The following is a 22,006-nucleotide window of genomic DNA, read 5'->3' as shown; positions in this document are numbered from 1 at the left end:
AATACAGGAAGACACAGCTACCTTGACCTTTAATATCTTGCACTTTGCAAGTAAGAAAATTGCCACAATATTCAGTCTGAGATTATATTTAAGACTAATCACCAAAAGATGAAAACAAGGAATAAAATTTGCCCCAAAATTTCCGTCTCTTGATAATCTTAGCTACTCCTCACCACACCTGTTTATGACGCCAACCAATGTTGAAAGTTATGCTGTCTGAGCCAACAGTCAATTAGCCAATTTTTGCTTGTCAATAATCGGAGCACTTATAGCATGGGTTTAAGTTGAACAAAAAACAAGGGACCAATAGCCATTGTGAGTAACCATGTTCCAGTGACACAGAAAATTAGTTCCATACAAAGAGACAGAAGTCTGTCTGGAATGAGAGATTTTTATATCCTCCCTTACGCAGCTTCCAAATTCCTTTCTTGTCAGTACTCTGGCATCCAGAGGACAAGCTATTATGACTATGTGGCAACAGAAATGAGAGAAGCAATATGAGGAGCACTCAGTAAGTACCTGATAGTCTGCTAAGTCTACTAAAAATTGGAATCAGCATCCTGATTATAAGTGATTTTTTTGTTTTCAGTTAAAGGTAATCAATTCTATCTTGATTAAATGCCAGAAGGTTGGAAATATGATTTTAACTATTATATCTCATAGGGAAGGGCAATGGTCAAACATTAAGATCTAAATTTAGTCCTATGACAGCCAGGTGGGAGGCAGGAGAGAAAGCTGATGCTGATTAAAAGAGACCCCTTTAAAAGAGAAACAAATAAATTCAGGTGCTCACTACATTTTCAAATCCCCATCATTCCTTGCTTTTCTTTCCATGAGATGGACTTTGATTATTGAGACAAACCACATCCTAAATCCAGAAAGCAGGGCCAGACCACATGAAACTCAGTTTCCTAATCTAGTATAGTACATTTTTCAGGGATTTGAAGGTAGTGCTAAAACTCAGAAGCTATTTGGCCTGCCTAATGTAATCAAGTATTCCCCAAGAAACTAGTTTCTAGGTCTTACGGAGCCAGAATAGCCTTTCAGCTCTTTGCTCTTAAAGGTGAGATCTTATCACTCAGACATTCATCAGAACTGTTCAGTTTCACATCCTGTCTCATGTATCATGAGATGTCACTGTGAATGCATGTGTGTGTGTTTGTGTGTGGAAGAGAAGGAGAGAGAGAGAGAAAGGGAATTTTAAAAGCCTTAAGGAAAATTTCAGAATCCTAGATTTCTCTTCATAGCCTTTGCATTATTCTCAACCATCTATTTGGTTGGCCAAATATTCTTTGTGGATCAGTTTTAAACAGTAAATTCAATTTCTATTCGGGTTATCTATCTCTTCTTGAGTCAGCTTTAGCAGGCTATAATACAAGTAATTTGTACAATTTACCAAAGTTGTCAAATTTATTGTCATGAGTTGTTCATTGTTGTTGTTCAGTCACTCAGTCGTGTTCAACTCTTTGTGACCCCATGGACTGCAGCACGCCAGGCTTCTCTGTCCTTCACCATCTCCTGGAGCTTGCTCAAACTCATGTCCATTGAGTTGGTGATGCCATCCAACCATCTTGGCCTCTGTCATCCCCTTCTCCTCCTGTCTTCAATCTTTCCGAGCCTCAGGATCTTTTCTAATGAGTCAGCTCTTTCCATCAGGTGGCCAAAGTATTGGAGCTTCAGCTTCAGCATCAGTTGTTCATAATATTGCCTTATTATTCTTTCAGTATCAATAGGATTTGTAGAGGTGCCACTTCTGTCATTTCTGTCTTCTACTAGGTGAATAACTATATTTAATTAAAATTATTTCCTCTTGATAAATTCCTGATTAGTCTGGCCAGAAGTTTATCAATTTTATTGATTTTCTCAAAACACAAGTTTTTAGTGTCAATTTCTATATTGTTTTTATCTTCCATTGATTTTAGCTCCAGCCTTTATTACTTACTTTCTTTTGCTTATTTTGAGTTTTATTTACTCTTCTGTTCTTTTTGGTTTCTTAAAGTAGAAACTGAGATCACTGATTTGAGACCTTTCCTTTTTTTCTAATATAGGTGTATAATGCTACAAATTTTCTTTTAAACACTGTTTAGCAGCTTCCAAAAATTTTTAAAATGCTACATGTTTATTTTAATTCAGTTCAAAACACTTTCTAATTTCTGTTTTGCTTTTTTATTTGACCCAAGGGTCATTTAAAAATGTGATATTTACTTTCAAATTTTGGGGGGTTCCAGATAAGTCTTTTGCTACTGATTTCTAGTTTAATTTTATTGTAGCCAGAGAATATACTTTGTACAATTTGAATCTCTTCAAATATATTGAGATTTATTTGTAACCTAGAATATGGTTTATCTTGCTAAATGTTCTATATCCACTTAAAAAGAATGCACATTCTGCTATTCTTAGGTGGAGTTAGATAAATTTCAGTTAGTTCAAAATGATTGATAGTGTTGTAGAGGCCTTCTATATGCTTATAAATTTTTTTGCTTGTCTATCAATTATTACAAAAAAGATGCTGAAATCTGACTTTAATAGTGAGTTTGTATATTTTTCCTTGCAGCTCTATCAGTATTTGCTTTATGTATTTTGAGTTTCTATTATTAGGTATACAAATATTTAAATTTGTTATTTCCTCTTGATTAATTTACCCCATCTGTATGAAATGGCATTCTCAAATCCTGGTAATGTACTTTGTTCTGAAATAGAACTTGACCAATATTAACATGATCACTCCAGCTTTCTTTTGATTAGTCTAATACGTCTTTTTTTCCCCATCTTTTTTACTGTTAAACTATTTGAATATTTATACTGAAAGTGAGTCTCTCATAGGCAACATATAGTTGAATCTTAGCTTTTGATTCTAGTCTGACTGTTTCTAACTGTTAATTTGGGTATTTAGACCATTTACATCTGATGTTAATCTCATGCAGTATACACTTCATCTTAGACACTGTCTGTAGAAGATTAATTTTATCTCTTTAATTTCATCTATGCCTCTACTTAATTTTCCCATTAGCCTCTTGAATGTGTGTAATAAAGTTATAATAACTATTTGTCTACTGTTTATATCATCTGTATCATCTGGGTAATTATGTCTCATTGATTTTTTTTCATAATTATATGTATTTTTATGCTTCTTTATATTCATGATAATATTTGATTACATAATAGAAACTATAAATGTGTCCTTATTGAGTGTTAAATAATTTTATATTCCTATAAGCATTCTTCAATTTTGTTCTGGTATGCATTTAAGTTACCTTAAAGTAGTTTTATTCTTTAGAGATTCACTTTTAAGCTGTTAGGTGGGACCAGAACAACATTTGGTCTAGGGCTAATTTTTCCCTGGAGAAGGCAATGGCACCCCACTCTGGTACTCTTGCCTGGAAAATCCCATGGACGGAGGAGCCTGGTAGGCTACAATCCATGGGGTCGCTAAGAGTCGGACATGACTGAGTGACTTCATTTTCACTTTTCCCTTTCATGCACTGGAGAAGGCAATGGCAACCCACTCCAGTATTCTTGCTTGGAGAACCCCAGGGACGGCGGAGCCTGGTGGGCTGCCGTCTATGGGGTCGCACAGAGTCGGACAGTACTGAAGTGACTTAGCAGCAGCAGCAGCAGCAACTTTTCCCTGTAGCTAAGGAAAAACTCTTCTGAGTACTCTACCTGGATTCCATGAATTATAAGATTTTATATTCTTGCTAGTAGAAAGATGAACTGTTCCCAGAATTGTGTGGGCTCTAGTGATTTCTCCTTCTAAGCCTTTCGGGGGTTCTTTCCCCAACCACATGCAAGCAAGGATCATTATTCAGTTGAAGTGTCAGTGCGTGCTCAGTTGCTTCAGTCGTGGCCGACTCTTTACATAAAAACACTGCAAATCTCCAGAATGCTCTCTCTCTGTTCAGCTTTCTCTTCTGTTCAGCCCTGTGAATTTTAGCTGCTTTAGTGTCCCTGGGCTCTCAGCTGTATCTCCTCAACTCAGGGAGCTCATTAACCTCTGCATACATCCCTACTCCCTACACTGTGGCCTGGAGACTCTCTCTAGACAGTAGCTGGGACAGTTGTAGGGTTCACCTCATTTGTCTTCCATCTCTTAGAGGTTACTATCCTTTGTTGTCTGAGGTATAATGTCTTGAAAACTGTTGTTTCACATATTTTTCCACTTTTTAAAAATTTGTTTCAGAAAGAAGAGTAAATTTGGTATCTTGACCAAATGAGAAATCTATTCATGCTAAATGTTCTAGCATTCTGTAGGTTGAGTTCTTTCTTCTAGTCACATGTGGGAAACAAAGCAAAACAAAACATGAGTCAAGCTCCCTGGCTGCCTCCTGGCTCTTTCTTTTGTGTTTCATATCCAATACCTTCAGGTAATTAGAGGTCAGAAATCAATGTTTTATGCTAAAAGGGGGTGCAGGCTGAGAGGAAATATGCCAAAATGTTAGCAGACACATTTGGATGATGAAATTGTGAGAAAGTTTCCTCCTCTCTAGATTATTTCTGTATTTCCAAATTATTATTATGGTAAATTATTACTTACCATATTTACTTTCAAAGATACTTTAGGAAGCAAAGTTGTGTTTTGTTTTTTATTTTAAGACTGAGACTTAGGGAGACAAAAAGAGAAGGGAAATTTTGGAAAAAGAAAAAAGCTACAGAAAGTAAGAGGTTACTGCTTTACTATGTCTTCTGGAATCTCACACAAACTTATTTCTTTGACCCTTGCAGTTATAAACCATCCCTGTGTCCCTGTAAAGAAGGCCTGGATTATAATGCATTATGGAAAAAAAAAAAAAAACAACAGGAAAAAAGCAGCCAGAATTTAGCAAACAACATTTTTTCCCACAGTGTTAGGAAGAAAGAGCCAACTCATAAAATGTTTAGTGCTTTCATCAGTAGTAGCTAAAATGTTCCACCTTATAATGGAGCTCAGAAAAACGTCTCCAAGACATTCTGCAAGTTTAAGGAGAAGTGATGGGAGAGAGTTTCAGTTAATTAAGTCTACTTTCCCTTGGTTACCAAATTAAGAGATTTCAGTTGATTATTTTATTCACAGGTCAAGTGCCTGCCATCATCTTCACTTAGAGAGAGAACAGTACAGAAATATCCGGATAATACATTCATTAATTGACTCGGTCAACAAGAATACAACAAAGCACTAGGAAGGACTTTGTAGCTTAGCTGAAGGAACTGTCTTCTTAGAATCAGGGAGACCTGAGTTCAAAACCTAGTTCTGCCACTTCAAAAAGCATGACCACAGGCCACATATAACCTCTCCGAGCATCAGCTTTCATTTCAACAAATTGTAAAAGCAAATAATTTCATAGGAGTGCTGTGATAATTAAATAAGTAAAATGTATGTGGCAGTGTCTGATAAACAGAGGCACTCAAATCTATAATAATCTAATGAAATCTGGGGGACCGTAAAGTAAATAAAATGTTTTTCTTTCATTTCAAGACGTCCAGTCTAGCTAGAAGATAGGCTATGCACAAATAAAATAGTTGGTGTAAGGTGGAATGTAAGTACCCTGATATTAAATGTCAAAAATAGGGAGCTAAGAGAGAGGAAACATCCCAGGAAGTTGAAATGGTCAGAACAAGCTGCATTAAAGAGGTAGCCTCCCACCGACTCTCTAGATGCAAAGAAATTGGAAGTCATCACTCCCACCCCAACAACAAGAAAAAGCTGATAAAACTGAAAATCAATAACTCTTCTAAGATCTGTCAGAGAATCAAGGTCACAAGGCAGCCCCCAAAATTAGAGAGAGAGACAAGCAAATACAGAGAATTACAATTTACCAGAGCAAAATCTAAAAGCAGAACCTCCTGTGGGAACTGTTACTGGGTAGAGTATTCTACACTGTAATGGATAAATTGCTGAAGGCTCCCTGTGAACAGTTCTGAGAGTTAAACTGAATCTCTAAAAAAGAAGTAAAAAAAAAAAAAATTAATAAAAAAGAAGCAGAATTGGCAAAGAGGAAGTTACAACCCCACTGAGGTAGACAAGATGGGGGCTGGAATTTATAGCAATAGGTGCTGTTAGCTATGAAAAAATGAATAAATAAAAACCTCAATTAAATAGAGTTTGGAGACCAGAAGGGGGAGCTCTCACACCCTGTGACCAAAACAGAGCCCAGCAGGAAGACAGATTCTTTTCCTAGCACAGCCTCAGCCAATGAAAACCCATGGACTCTTGGCTTACTAAAGCCCTGTCAATTTCCTTTTCTTTTCTATCAGTCTTTTTTTTTGTTTTTAATAATTTTTATTGGAGTATAGTTGATTTACAATGTTGCATTAGTTTCCACTGTATAGCAAAGTGAATCAGTTATACATATACATTAATTCACTTTTTTTAGATTCTTTTCCCATATAGGTCATTACAGAGTATTGATTAGAGTTCCCTGGGCTATACAGTAGGTCCTTATTAGTTATCTATTTTATATGTGTGTGGCTGTGTGCGTGCTCAGTCGTGTCCAACTCTTTGCAACCCCATGGACTGTAGCCCACCAGGCTCCTCTGTCCATGGGATTTTCCAGGCAAAAATACTGGAGTGGATTGCCATTTCCTTCTCCACTATTATATATATACTAGTGTGTATATCTCAATCCCAGTCTCCCAATTTACACCCTCCTTCTTTTCCTCTCTTTAAAAGTGTTCCCCTTCCCTCCATGCAGGAACTTGCATGTGGCTCACCATGGCTGCAGACCCCTAATTGCAATTTTCTGTAGATCCCCAATAAACCTCTTTTTGCTGGAGAAATATCTGGCAATCTGCTTGTTTCAGGTCAACATACTTGACTATGTTACTGCCAAGCAATTGAAAAATTATAGGGATTAAAAATGTCCAGAGTCCACAGAGAAACCCAGTGATGGTTGTGTTATTATCTCAAATTTTAGACAGATTAAGTGGATAAATTCATTTAAATATAGTGGGTTGTATACATGTTTGCCTTTAGTATTTCCCAAGATCTAACTACACATGGTAGTGAAGGAATTTTAAAAGGTACAAATCCACAAGACAAAGGGAAAGAAGGAATATCAGCAGATGAGCGATCTCTACAACATTTCAAAAACGAGAGAACAGAGAAGTCTGGTACATCTAGGCAAAGGAAGGTCGTGCATATACGTTTTTATAGTGAATATGTGGCAGCTGAGAGGAAGGAAGCTGACTTACACTGCAGAATCCAAGGGAATAGATCTTACAGGCTGGAGGGAGAACGTAGGGGTGAAACACAGGGTAGAAAAATGCCCTAACTTGAAAGTCAACACTGGAAATTGCCTTTGCCACGCTACCTGCAAGAGCAACTAGAAAGATGGAGAAATCAAAAACTACCAGGTATCACTAGTTCTCCTCCCCTGCTTTAGTTTTCTTCATAGCACTGGCATGGTCTGATACTATGTAATCCAGCTATTTGTAAACTGAGCCACTGTTCATTTTCTCCACAAGCAGTAAGCTCCAGGAAGGCAGGATCAACCTTTGCTGGCCTTCTTTAACTCCTTGTCCTTAGTGCCTGGCAAACTGGAGCAGTCAGTAAATATTTGTAACATGAATGAGTGAATGAATAAATGAATGAATAAACCAGTCCATCAGTGAACAATAGTGATATTATACAGTAAATTCCTTCTAGTCTCAGACTTACCACATTTCCCCCGAGTCTTGCTTGGGGGCTTTGGGTTAATATAGGAAACCTTTCCAAGAGGAAAAAAGATACTCAACAAAGTCACAGGAAGGAGGAGGCACAGGCCATGGAGGGAATAGATAAGAGCTGTGCCCCAAGAGATGAGGGCTGCTTCTTTAGGTTCTTTCCTAACTTCCTTAGAGAAGATCCTGTTTTCCTTAACTGCATCTCTCATACCTCTCAACATCAAAGCACTTTTAAATGTAGCTATTGTAAATTTTTCCCCTTGAAATTTTTGATATTTTTATTTCCTGCCTTCTCACTATAGCATTTGTTCAGTCTGGCAGCTCTGCTCCTCACATAACCCCAGCCTCCTCCACACAAATGAAACACAACTGCAGGGGGATGGAGAGGAACATGGCAGGGAATTGCAGGCCATGTTCCCACTTCTGCACACAGTGATACAGATCATTCCTCTTCACAGAGAAAGCAAATGTCACTTTCTCATGAGTGGGATAATGTTTCTTCCTAGTGGTCAGTGCTGATAAGCTCACAAGCATCTGGTGCCCTCACCTATAGACAAGAGAAGTTTAAAGGGAAGCAAAAAGCTTCACAGATTTTTTTAGATAAAACAAATGATTGAAGGTCTATTAGATTAATCTCAAAGTCTATAAGCTAAGGCAGCATCATGGTGTCAGAGGTAATATTCAGGTCTCCTGACCCACAGCCTGAGTCACCTGCCGCCAGACTTGTTCCACCCAATCCCTCCCAGATCATTGGAATGCAGTGTTAAAGCATCCTGGATGTGATATTCTATGTGTGAATATCTTTGCACCACCTTCTACAGCAACCTATTTAAATAAGTCACCAAGTCTAAAAATAAACCTATTTCCTTAATTTCTGACTTTGATCTCATATAACCTACCAGAAAAATAGTATCAGAGGCTAACGTCCTTTTCTAATTCTCCCTGCAAAAGCAAGGTAAGAACGAGGAGTGGGGTCCTAGACTATGCTCACATCTTACACCTACCTGAAAATGGGTCTTAGGAGATGTCTTACAAAGCCTAAGATCACTCTACTCACTATCCATGTACCTACTCACAGTACAGTCAATCATTTACTCAATAAATACTTACTAAGTCCTAAGTATTCTTGTGGCAGTGGAAGATATATGGTATTAAAAGTTAGCCATGCCTCTGCTTTTCCATGTCTTCCAGTATAATCAGTGATAGGATACATCCTGAAATTTCTAGAGGGGTCCTGATTACAAATATTTTGCTAGCTATAACATATTGTTGAATTTTCTATTCTTTATTTTTAAAAAGTAACATTTTTTAAAATGTAACATTGAGCACACTTTCTCTCTTATTATTAAAACAAAAGAAAACAAAACTTGTGGGTGCTATTAAACATCAAAACATAAAAGATGAGATATGACACAGGCAAAGTCTTTCTAAAGAGGTAGAATGGCTCCCAGGGAAGAAGTAGTTAAAACGATGTTACTGATGTACTTGAAACACAAAAGCAGTCAAAAGAAAAGAATTGGTCAGGAAAAGAAGCACAGAAATTGGGAAGCCAAAAAAGAAGTGATGTTAGTACTTATTAATCAAATGGGTAGGGAATGGAAGGTGGATCAAATAGATCAAATAAGAACTTAAAGTAAAACTAAGTTTAAATGGCAGAAGACCCTGACATATTGGCTTGGGAAATCTATCTAAATGTTACATGGCAACAATAGAAACCATCTAACCTTTCTGATGAAGGAAGAGACAGAAGGGAATGATAATCTAGGAATTAGGCAAGGTCTGAAAAAATACAAGCCATAGCAGAACACTAAAAAGCACTCCTTTACCCATCAATAATTAAATTCTAGTGTAAAAATAATATATTGATATTTTCCACCCAGATACCTGGATAAAAATTAAATGAAAGCAAGCTAAAATGAAAAGGACAGAGAATTTAGAGTACTGGATCCTAGATCACAACAGTGGTACTACAATATGGAGAAACCACATGAGGACACAAATTTTGGGCTACATCATAAGTTTGACTGGAACTTGCAAGTATCTCCTGCAGGGCCCAGGAGATGTTTTTGCAAGAAGACTCTTGCATTATTTTCTAAGTATTCTGTGGGAGGTTAGCATTATCAATATGTTTTTATATTGAAATCTTTTATGTGGAGTCAGAGAAACTCTGGAACTGTGAAAACCCGGAGTTTTTGCATATTTGGGGAGTTGGAACAGAAATAGAAGAGTAGGAAAACACCTTTTTCTTTGAGTCAAAAATATTTTCTTAAAGGCAGATAGAATTGGGGGAGGAGATGCTATTGTATTAGTCACTGCCTCTCAAAAACCAGATATATAAGAACAGAATTATTGACTTGAATGTAATTCAGTAAGTTCAATGAAAAGGAAGTCTATTTGAAGTTAGAGAATTCCATTTCACAAAATCACCATATTTTAAGGTGTGGACTAATTGAAAGTTTAACTTGCACATAATATTAGTGGTGGAATGAAAAAACAAAACAAACTACTCTTGCTGTAAGACTGTTCATTACCCAGGAAATGTCATGGTGCTGCATAAATGAGGGACCCATTTTCAGTTTAGACTTAAGAGCAGAAGATAGGATCAACATAGAAAGGCCTCTTCAGTCTACACAGTTTTTAGACAATCTTCACCTTCAAGGAGAAAGAACAGAAGTGAGGAATAACACAAATAAACCATTAGCCCTCAGGTGCATAAAAAGACTTAACAGCATCATGAAGTCATTCTCAGAGTTAAAAAAGCAAAGATTGTGAAAACTCTGTCATACATAATTAAGGTCTTAGAATTAGAGAGCCCAGGCCAGATCATACAAGGAGCAGGATGACACACAGGATAGATGAGCCATACCATCCTGTAAGAAATTCCTCGTCTGTCTTGTTCAAAGCTTCTAACCGGCTCCGTTAAGAAAAAGAACTGGGTCATCGAAAAAGCAAGAGAGTTCCAGAAAAACATCTACTTCTGCTTTATTGACTATGCCAAAGCCTTTGACTGTGTGGATCACAACAAACTGTGGAAAATTCTGAAAGAGATGGGGATACCAGACCACGTGACCTGCCTCCTGAGAAATCTGTATGCAGGTCAAGAAGCAACAGTTAGAACTGGACATGGAACAACAGACTGGTTCCAAGTCTGGAAACAAGTACGTCAAGCCTGTATATTGTCACCCTGCTTATTTAACTTACATGCAGAGTAGTACAACACGAGAAATGCTGGACTGGATGAAGCATGAGCTGGAATCAAGATTGATGGGAGAAATATCAATAACCTGAGATATACAGATGACACCACACTTATGGCAGAAAGCGAAGACCTAAAGAGCCTCTTGATGAAAGTGAAAGAGGAGAGAGAAAAAGTTGGCTTAAAACTCAACATTCAGAAAACTAAGATGATGGTATCTGGTCCCATCACTTCATGGCAAATAGATGGGGAAACAATGGAAACAGTGACAGACTATTTTGGGGGGGCTCCAAAATCACTGCAGATGATGACCACAGCCATGAAATTAAAAGACGCTTGCTCCTTGGAAGAAAAGTTATGTCCAACCTAGACAGCATATTAAAAAGCATTAGAGACATTACTTTGCTAACAAAGGTCCGTCTAGTCAAAGCTGTGGTTTTTCCAGTAGTCGTGTATGGATGTGAGAGTTGCACTATAAAGAAAGCTGAGAGCCGAAGAATTGATGCTTTTGAACTGTGGTGTTGGAGAAGACTCTTGAGAGTCCCTTGGACAGCAAGGAGATCCAACCAGTCTATGCTAAAGGAAATTAGTCCTGAATATTCACTGGAAGGACTGATGCTGAAGCTGAAACTCCAATACTTCGGCCACCTGATGTGAAGAACTGACTCATTGGAGAAGACCCTGATGCTGGGAAAGATTGAAGGTGGGAGGAGAAGAGGTCGACAGAAGATGAGACGGTTGGATGCCATCACCAACTCAATGGACATGAGTTTGTATAAGCTCTGGGAGTTGGTGATGGACAGGGAAGCCTGGCATGCTGCAGTTCATGGGTTCACAAAGAGTCGGACACGACTAAGCGACCGAACTGAACCAAACTGATTTATATAAAAATCTACTATGTGCCCTACTAACTATAACTATAGCTCACTTCAGTAAATGTAGATTGTTTATTTAGAAAGTAAATAAATACTACCTTTAATCATGTTCAATGAGATTTCACTTTCTAGGCTGGATTTCAGGCAGATCCTACAGCTTTCTGGTAATTTACAGTTATAAGAATCACCTCACTCTGATAAGCCATATTCATTTTCCAGTATTAAGGCATTACAATGCACAGTGCACTCTAATCAGTCTAAGACTTGGTTAATGCATTCTCCTGAGGGCCTTTTGTAGCACTCCTACAGGTATGACCCCAGCAGTTCATCCCATTGGCAGCCCCTGTATCTGTACAATCCTCACTCCAACAAGCAGCCTTCTTGGATGAAGACTCATCCAAATGACTCAACCCCAGTTACTTTCCACTGTATGTATGTGGCCCAGGAAGAATATATGAATTCTTCCCTTGATAAATGACAGAAATGGAAGCTGTTCTCAAGAATTCTGTTTTATCAGGACATATTTCTATTTGAGGGTAGTACATATTATATACTACTAGCAGAAACTTGTTTAGGATAGAGAGTGAAGATTGGCTGGAAAGGAAGTAAGGGACAAGAAAATTAATATTTATGGAAGATCTCCTATAAAGAAGTAAGCTGAACTAAAAGAAGTTAAATGATGGCAACCCACTCCAGTACTCTTGCCTGGAAAATCCCAGGGACGGAGGAGGCTGGTAAGCTGCAGTCCATGGGGTCGAGAAGAGTCAGACACAATTGAGTGACTTCACTTTCACTTTTCACTTTCATGCATTGGAGAAAGAAATGGCAACCCACTCCAGTGTTCTTGCCTGGAGAATCCCAGGGACAGGGGAGCCTGGTGGGCTGCCATCTATGGGGTCACACAGAGTCGGACACGACTGAAGCGACTTAGCAGCAGCAGCAGCAGTGAACAACTATCATTTTATTATCCCAGTTACTCTGCTTTTATGGGAACTTTTCTACTACCTCCCCAACATTTTCTGTGAATTGTATCTTGACATAATCATACACACATTTATTCACCCATATGGCTGAGAAAATGGAAGCTTTAGGCATTCTAAGCCTTAGTCTTAACTGTCATGTCTACTACACAAGAGAGAAAACCATATGCAACCAGAAAGAATGAAGCAGATGTGCAGAGGTAAGAGACAAAGAGAATTTCCTGGGTTTGCTGTAGGGCTTCAGTTTCTGGTTCAAGCTGAGACAGACACTCACCCTCTTTTTTCCTTTGGGTTCTCTCCCTGCCCCGCCCATCCCAGTATCTTTTAGCTTAGGTTAGCTAAGCTGGAATATGTTGTCTGTAACCAAATTGCCCTTAACCAATAAGATCTAAAGCTTACAAGAAGAAGTGAAGCAAGGATTGAATTCAAACCCAGGTCTGCATGATTCCAATATTTGTTCCACTCCCCACACTGCCAAGAGATAATGATATGATGTGGTGATAAGAGAGAGCACCTACGGTTCCACATAAACAGAACTGTAGTAGTCAGAACTTTAAAATGATCATCCAAACATATCCAGGGCCTACCAGATTTGTATCTGCTGAAAATTTCAGCTCCACAGCTAAGGGTTGATCTGGATAAACTGAAGAATGTTCACTAGAGTGTCATAGAAGAGGATTAAGTAATTGGAAATGAGAAAAGGTGCATAGTATATATTGCCTCTACAGTTCAATTGATACTTCATATCCTGTACTCAAATATCTTTCTCATAACGGTACTGATTTTTAATATTCCCTACATCTTTGTCTCATCTCCTCAAATAGGTTATGAGCTTCTTGAAGTCAAGGAGTTTCTATTATTTTTTTGTGTATTGTGTTAAATGAATTAAAATTAAAGAAGACACCTTGTTCAAACACAAGAGAATAAGAAGATAATTTAATACTGGCAAATATGAATCTCTGCATTGATGGGAACTGACTTTTCCCCATACCACAAAGAGAAGAGGAGGAAAAATTCTCACATAGTAACATGAGATATTTGAAAGTGAAAATTGCTTAGTTGTGTCTGACTCTTTGCGACCCCGTGGACTCGTCCATGGAATTCTCCAGGCCAGAATACTAGAGTGGGTAACCGTCCCTTTCTCCAGGGGATCTTCCCAACCCAGGGATCGAACCCAGGTCTCCCGCATTACAGGTGGTTTCTTTACCAGCTAAGCCACAAGGGAAGCCCAAGAACATTGGAGTGGGTAGACTATCCCTTCTCCAGGGGATCTTCCCGACCCAAGAATCAAACCGGGGTCTCCCGCATTGCAGGCGGATTCTTTACCAACTGAGCTATCAGGGAAGTGTTAGGGATAAATTTCCAAATTGAAGTAATTGTTGTAGCATGAGGAAAGGCCTTAGAGATTCAACTTCTACACAGAGATATTTTTCCTATCTAGGACAATTTTGATTTGGATCATTTAAATGTCTCTCACTTAATAATGGTTTATGAACTTCATGCCCCTTCTTCAAGCCTTTCCAAGACCCATGAAGACATCAGACAAGAGTGTAATTTTATCTTTTTTCTCCATTAAAATATATGAATATATTAATGCCTAGTGCTTCTGAATATTAGCATATGGAACTCAGATACTAAAAATCTGTATCTTTGGTGAAAAAAAAAAAAAACTGGCCTGTGAAAACTACTCCAAAGTAGAAAAATATGTTTTGAAGGTATTTATCTTACATCACTGAACAGTTATGATAACTAAAAGGAATCCTCACACAGTCAAGCCAAAGCATACTATAAATGCAGTATTGGAATTTTGCTTCTATCCACAATGAAGCAATTAAGAATGTATTAACTTTCTTACCTTATGCAACTAGAAACCCGGAAAAAATACATGAATCATCTCTTTTCAGACGCTGCTCAACAGGCAGCTCAAAACAGTGATCCCTCAAAGAAGGAAAGCAAATGAGAATCACCCAGAATACTGCCTGAACATATTGCCTGAGCAGAGTTTCTAGGCTGCAACACAGGGAGAAGGAACATACACAGAGTCTTTGGTCTCCCTCAGTTAAGGAGACATGATTCTGATTTCACACAGAGAGAGAGAAAGAAAAGAAGAGAGAAAGAGGGCAAGCTTTAGATCTGCAAGCAAACCTTTTCAAATGTTGGCTGAGTACTGATACATGCATGTTGTTTAATTGCTAAGTTGTGTCCGACTCTTTTGTGACCCCATGTACTATAGCCCACCAGGCTCCTCTGTCCATGGAATTCTCCAGGCAAGAATACTGAAGTGAGTTGCCATTTCCTTCTGCAGGGCATCTTCCCAATCCAGGGATCAAACCCTGGTCTCCTATATTGGCAGGTGGGCTCTTTACCACTGAGTCACCAGGGAAGCCTGGTATGTGCATATATGTGAGGAAATTACCAAGGTCAGAGAAAGAACACTAGAAAGGATGAACAGAATAGTTTCTGAAGTTCACAAGAGTCAGGAAGAGCTCAGATTTTTCACCAGTCAGAGAGGAGAGACTTCCAATTTCATGAAGCATTTGTTATAGTCCTCAGAAAGTTATTGTCCAGACCAAATTACCCCTGCTCTGAAAATACCCTGACAGAGTTTAAAACCAAGTCTCTAAAGCATCCAGCTAATTTAAAGTTACTTAATTGCATCCCAGAAAACAATCCAACAATATTTAAAGGAATGCAGAAAAATCCAGGACTCCAAAATGTAGAATTTAACATATTGAATAGTGAATTAAAAAATCACCAGGTAAGCAAAGAAGTTGGGAAAATAATGCCTCCCAACCAGGAGAGCAATCAAATCCATTGATAGAAACAGATCCAATAAAAACCAGCATGATAGAGTTAGTAGACAATAGTAAAGTAGCTATTATAAATAGACTCTGTGTGTTAAAGACCATAATTTTTAAAATAAAAAAAAAATTTAAAAATACAAATCAGACTCTAAAGGTGAATAATACAGTATGTGAAATGGGAAATGAACTGGATGAATGAACAGTGGTCTAGATGTTGATGAAGAAAAGAACACCAATTTGAAGACATCAATTTTATCCAAAATGAAACATAGAAGGCAAATTAGACTAAAAACTGAAAAGAACATCTGGGACCTATAAGATGATGGTAGACAATCTAAAATATATGTGATTAGCGTGAGAGTCAGAAAAAAGTGAGGATATAATGACCAAATTGTTTTAAATTTGACAGCAACTATAAACCAAATATGCAAAAATTTCAGCAGATTCCAAATAGAAAAAGAGATTAATAAAACTATAAAAGACACAGCAAAAACAAATTGTAAAAATAAACATTACTAATAGGAACATCTTAAAAGCAGACAAAGAAAAATGACATAAAGATAAGAATAATCAGAGACTTCTCATCAGAAACTATGAAAGAGAGAAATCTTTAAACACTAAAACAAACAAACAAAAAAACAATCTCTTAAGCTAGAACTCTATTTCCATTGAAAAATATCCTTCAAAACCTAAGGTAAGGACTCTTTCAAATAAAAGTTGAGAGAATTCATTGCCAAAAAGCCTGTTATACAAAAAAAATTGTGGTGTGGTTTACAACAAATACTGGTGTGTCAGGTTCCAGCTCTTGCAACCCCATGGACTATATAGCCCACCAGGCTCCTCTATCCATGGGATTTTCCAGGTAAGAATACTGAAGTAGGTTGCTATTTCCTTCTCCACGGGATCTTCGAGACCCAGGAATTGAATTCGGGTCTCCTGCATTGCAGGCGGACTCCTGCATTTCAGGCATGTTCTTTACCAACTGAGCTACAGGGGAAACCTCACAAAAAATGCTAAAGGAAGTTATTCATGCAGAAGGAAAATGATATCAGATAGAAATCTGGATCTGAAATGTGGAAGAAAATGACCAGAAGTGGTAAATATACAGATAAATATGAACACATTTTACTTATTTTTCAAAATTTATTTTAAAGATAACTGGCTGTTTAAAACAAAATAATAAAGATAGATTGTGGAGTTTATAATACATGTAGAAGTAAAATATACAAAAATAATAACATGACATATAGGAGAGGGGAATAAAACTATACTATGGTAATGTTCTTAAAATATATGTAAAGTAGAATACCATTATTTGAAGGTAGAATGTGATAAGCTAAAGATGTATATTTTAAGCTCACTAAAATAGAATGACAACAAAAAAGAGCTAACATATCAACAGAGGAGATAAAATGAAATTTAAAAGAAATACTCCAAAAGAAGTTATGAGAATAAAACAACTAAGATGGGTTTAAAACCACACACTTTCTCAAAAGGCTAAAATTAAAAAGATTCACTTGCAATATCAAACATGGTAAGGCTACTGATCACTAGCACTGTGATCTTGCTGGTAAAAAGATAAAATCATATAGCCATTTTGGAAATTAATTTGGTAAATTTTATGAAGTTAATCAAACACTTGCCATACAATCCAGCAATTTCAATTCATCAGTTCAGTTCAGTTGAGTTCAGTCGCTCAGTCATGTCAGACTCTTTGTGACCTCATGGACTGCAGCACTCCAAGCCTCCCTGTCCATCACCAACTACCGGAGCTTACACAACTCACGTCTATTGAATCAGTGATGCCATCCAACCATCTCATCCTCTGTTGTCCCCTTCTCCTTCCGCCTTCAATCATTCTCGGCATCAGAATCTTCTCCAATGAGTCAGTTCTTCGCATCAGCTGGCCAAAGTATTGGAGTTTCAGCTTCAGCATCAGTCCTTCCAATGAATATTCAGGACTGATTTCCTTTATTTTTTTTTTTTTTATATCCTTTCAGTTTATTTATTTATTTATTTATTTTTTATTTTTTTATAAATTTATTTATTTTAGTTGGGGGCTAATTACTTTACAATATTGTAATAGTTTTTGCCATACATTTAGCATGGATTGGTTGGATCTCCTTGCAGTCCAAGGGCCTCTCAAGAGTCTTCTCCAACACCACAGTTCAAAAGCATCAGTTCTTCGGTGCTCAGCTTTCTTTATAGTCCAACTCTCACATCATACATGACTACTGGAAAAACCATAGCCTTGACTAGACGGAACTTTGTTGACAAAGTAATGTCCCTAATGCTTTTTAATATGATGTCTAGGTTGGACATGACTTTTCTTCCAAGGAGCAAGCGTCTTTTAATCTCATGGCTGCAGTCACCATCCGCAGTGATTTTGGAGCCACCAAAAAATAGTCTGTCACTGTTTCCATTGTTTCCCCATCTATTTGCCATGAAGTGATGGGACCAGATGCCATCATCTTAGTTTTCTGAATGTTGAGTTTTAAGTCAACTTTTTCACTCTCCTCTTTCACTTTCATCTAGAGGCTCTTTAGTTCTTCTTTGCTTTCTGCCATAAGTGTGGTGTCATCTGCATATCTCAGGTTATTGATATTTCTCCCTGCAATCTTGATTCCAGCTCATGCTTCATCCAGTCCAGCATTTCTCATGATGTACTCTGCATATAAGTTAAATAACCAGGGTGACAATATGCAGCCTTGAAGTACTCATTTCCCGATTTGGAACAAGTCTGTTGTTCCATGTCCAGTTCTAACTGTTGCTTCTTGACCTGCATACAGATTTCTCAGGAGGCAGGTCACGTGGTCTGGTATTCCCATCTCTTTCAGAATTTTCCACAGTTTGTTGTGATCCACACAGCCAAAGGCTTTAGCATAGTCAATAAAGCAGAAGTAGCTGTTATTCTGGAACTCTCTCACTTTTTCAATGATCCAACATATGTTGGCAATTTGATCTCTGGTTCCTCTGCCTTTTCTAAATCCAGCTTGAACATCTGGAAGTTCACTGTGCACGTACTGTGGAAGCCTGGCTTGGAGAATGTTGAGCATTACTTTGCTAGCATGTGAGATGAATGCAATTGTGCGGGAGTTTGAAAATTCTTTGACATTGCCTTTCTTTGGGATTGGAGTGAAAACTGACATTTTCCAGTCCTGTGGCCACTGCTGAGTTTTCCAAATTTGCTGGCATATCGAGTGCAGCACTTTCACACCATCACCTTTGAGGATTTGAAATAGCTCAACTGGAATTCCATCACTTCCACTAGCTTTGTTCATAGTGATGCTTCCAAAGGCCCAATTGACTTCACATTCCAGGATGTCTGGCTCTAGGTGAGTGATCACACCATCGTGATTATCTGGGTCATGAAGATCTTTTTTGTACAGTTCTTCTGTGTATTCTTGCCACCTCTTTTTATATCTTCTGCTTCTGTTAGGTCCCTTCCATTTCTGTCCTTTATTGTGCCCATTTTTGCATGAAATATTCCCTCGGTATCTCCAATTTTCTTGAAGAGATCTCTAGTCTTTCCCATTCTATTATTTTCCTCTATTTCTTTGCACTGATCACTGAGGAAGGCTTTCTTATCTCTCCTTGCTATTCTTTGAAACTCTGCATTCAAATGGGTATATCTTTCCTTTTTTCCTTTGCCTTTCACTTCTCTTCTTTTCACAGCTATTTGTAACACCTCCTCAGACAACCATTTTCCCTTTTAGCATTTCTTTTTCTTGGGGATGATCTTGATCACTGCCTACTGTACAATGTCACGAACCTCTGTCCATAGTTCTTCAGGCACTCTATCAGATCTAATCTCTTGAATCTATTTGTCACTTCCACTGTATAATTGTAAGGGATTTGATTTAGGTCATACCTGAATGGTCTAGTGGTTTTCCCTACTTTCTTCAGTTTAAGTCTGAATTTGGCAATAAGGAGTTCATGATCTGAGCCACAGTCAGCTCCCAGTCTTGTTTTTGTTGACTATATAGAGTTTCTCCATCTTTAGCTGCAAAGAATATAATCAATCTGATTTCAATTCATACATTCAGTTCATACATTCAGACAAAGACACATATCCAAATGTCCACAGAAATTTTGTTAATAGTAGCCCCAAATTAGAAACAACTCAACTGTTCATCAATATGTGAGTGGATAAACAAACTGTGGTGCACCATACAATGGAATACTCAGCAATAAAAGAAACACTACTGAAATAAGAATGAATTTTGAAAGCATTATGCTAAATATAAAGGAGCAGACACAAAAGAGTACATACTACATGTTTCCATTTACATGAAATTCTATATAATGCAAGATAATCTACAGTGAAAAAAAAGCACATTAGGGTTTATTGGGAAATAGGTGAAGACTGTGTGGATTTATGCCAAAAGGGCACAAGGAACATATGGGGGAAGTGGAAATCTTGATTGTGATGGCCATTATGTCATGTATACATTTGTCAAAACATAACAAATGGTATATTTTAAATGCATACAGTTCAATGTGCACAAATTATATTCAATAGCATGATTTTTCAAAGTGGAATGAAAGAAATGAAAATAAAACAATGCCAACATTTTATCAGTCATAGGAATACCATCCTTTGCCATCATTAATGGGCACTTTAGACCCAGGAAGTGCTGTCCACTTCAGGGAAATCCTTAAAGCACAGTCCAAGTTGGAAACAAACACCTCAATGTTCCTAATTTTCAAGGCCCTCAATAACTTGCAAAGTAATGTTTCTGACTCTAGTTTTGTTTCGATAATTATTCAGTACTGCCCCAAACACATCAATCTATAAACTCTTCGAGAAAGAGAACTCTGTCACATCTCATTCTTCGCAAAGCACATAAAAAGGATCAAATGAATTGTTTGTTGAATGCACCAATACATGACCAAATGAATGAATAAATAAAATGAATTTCTGTGGGAAGTAATAATCCCAACACAGCTATATATTATTTTTCTCTCACAGAAAATGCTATCTCTCCAACTTTACATATGATAAAAGATCATTTATTAGAGCACCACAAATTTTTGCACTGTTGAAAAAATCATATGGCCAAACAATAGTAAAGAAACATGATGGTGATTGCCACTTTTATATTGTATGTTATATCCAAGTTTACAAATAGCTTTTACAAACATTACTCATCTAAGACATCTAGGACCACAATTTATCAATAGGCAGTTTCTGTCTGTAAATCACAGAATCTATTGATGCAGTGAAGGAAAATTTCCAAGAGCTTTTCCAGTTAACACTTTGTTAATCTGTTTCAAACAGCTAAACGAGAGAGAGTGGGGAAAGATCTCAATATTTAACATTTTAAATTACAATTCAGGATCAGGATCAGATTTACAAATGGTTAAGATAGCCTGAGCAGCCATATTGCAAGATTTTGTAAAAATTGTTGGAGATCCAGAAAGAGCCTGCTAATACCTTCACTACAAAAATAGCCTAAGAAGTTTGAGGACTCCAGACTGGAACATCTTAAAGGTGCTGAAGTTGAACATCTGATATAAAATTTGAGCCCTACACTTATTAATGAAAAACCAATTCCACCTGTTAAAAGTTAATATACAAATATGAGCTATTTCTAATAGCTTCTTTGGAAAAGTGTGCTAAGATTCAAAAGAAGTGGTTGATTTTGTTTTTGCATTTTAAAAGCAATGACTTGTTTGATAATAATATTCCTAAGACAGCCCAGATGTTTGAAATCAACAAAATAAGTGAGCATATTAAACAGGATACTGTTCAAACTCTCAAGACCTAGGTCTAGATGACTTTAATAGGTTATCTCTAAATGAGCTCCAATACTTTGGCCACCTGATGCAAAGAGCCAACTCATTGGAAAAGACCCTGATGCTGGGAAAGATTGAGGGCAGAAGGAGAAGGCGACAGAGGATGACATGGTTGGATGGCATCACTGACTCAATGGACATGAGTTTGAGGAAACTCTGGGATATAGTGAAGGACAGGGAAGCCTGGTATGCTGCAGTCCATGGGATCGCAAAGAGTCAGACACAACTTAGCGACTGAACAACAACAAAATGAGATCTCTAGTGTCTCCACTTTCCATTCTAAGATTAAATAAGTTGGATAATGGAATGATGGAGACCAAGGCCATTTGGATTGGAAGTTCTATGCTGAAAAGCAAATATGTATTTCCAGGTTTTCCATATTTAAAATTTTTACCAGTTTGTCTTTTGGGGACAGAAATGAGGCTGACAACAGATCAAACTGTGTTAGCATCATAGAATAACAGCTGAACATGCTAACCACTATCTCCATGGTACTGAAAATGCACCTCTATGACAAGTCATAGGAACCAAAAATGCTTCATCACATTGCTTCCCTTCATATAAATGCCTCCCTCAATAGGGTTTTATGTCTCTCTTCTTAGCATTCTCTGTTTTAATCCTCTTTGCTCTGCTCATCAACTTCACCGAACTCAAAACTGTATCTAATTCACAAACTGAAGCTAGACAGGTCTCCCTCACAAAGTGGCTCCACAC

At 37.6% G+C, this 22,006-nt stretch overlaps 1 protein-coding gene across 4 annotated transcripts in view; it reads right to left on the bottom strand.

Annotated features, from left to right (window-relative positions):
- Positions 1-22,006, bottom strand: part of TMC1 (transmembrane channel like 1) — a 390,992-nt gene that overhangs the window by 118,543 nt on the left and 250,443 nt on the right. The window lies entirely within an intron of this gene.

This window comes from Giraffa tippelskirchi, chromosome 1 (assembly GCF_054371585.1).
Source record: "Giraffa tippelskirchi isolate mGirTip1 chromosome 1, T2T-mGirTip1v1.2.pri, whole genome shotgun sequence".
Classification (NCBI taxonomy): Eukaryota; Metazoa; Chordata; class Mammalia; order Artiodactyla; family Giraffidae; genus Giraffa; species Giraffa tippelskirchi.
The sequence above is the reverse complement of the archived record's forward strand: the minus strand, read 5'-3'. Positions and strand labels throughout refer to the sequence as shown.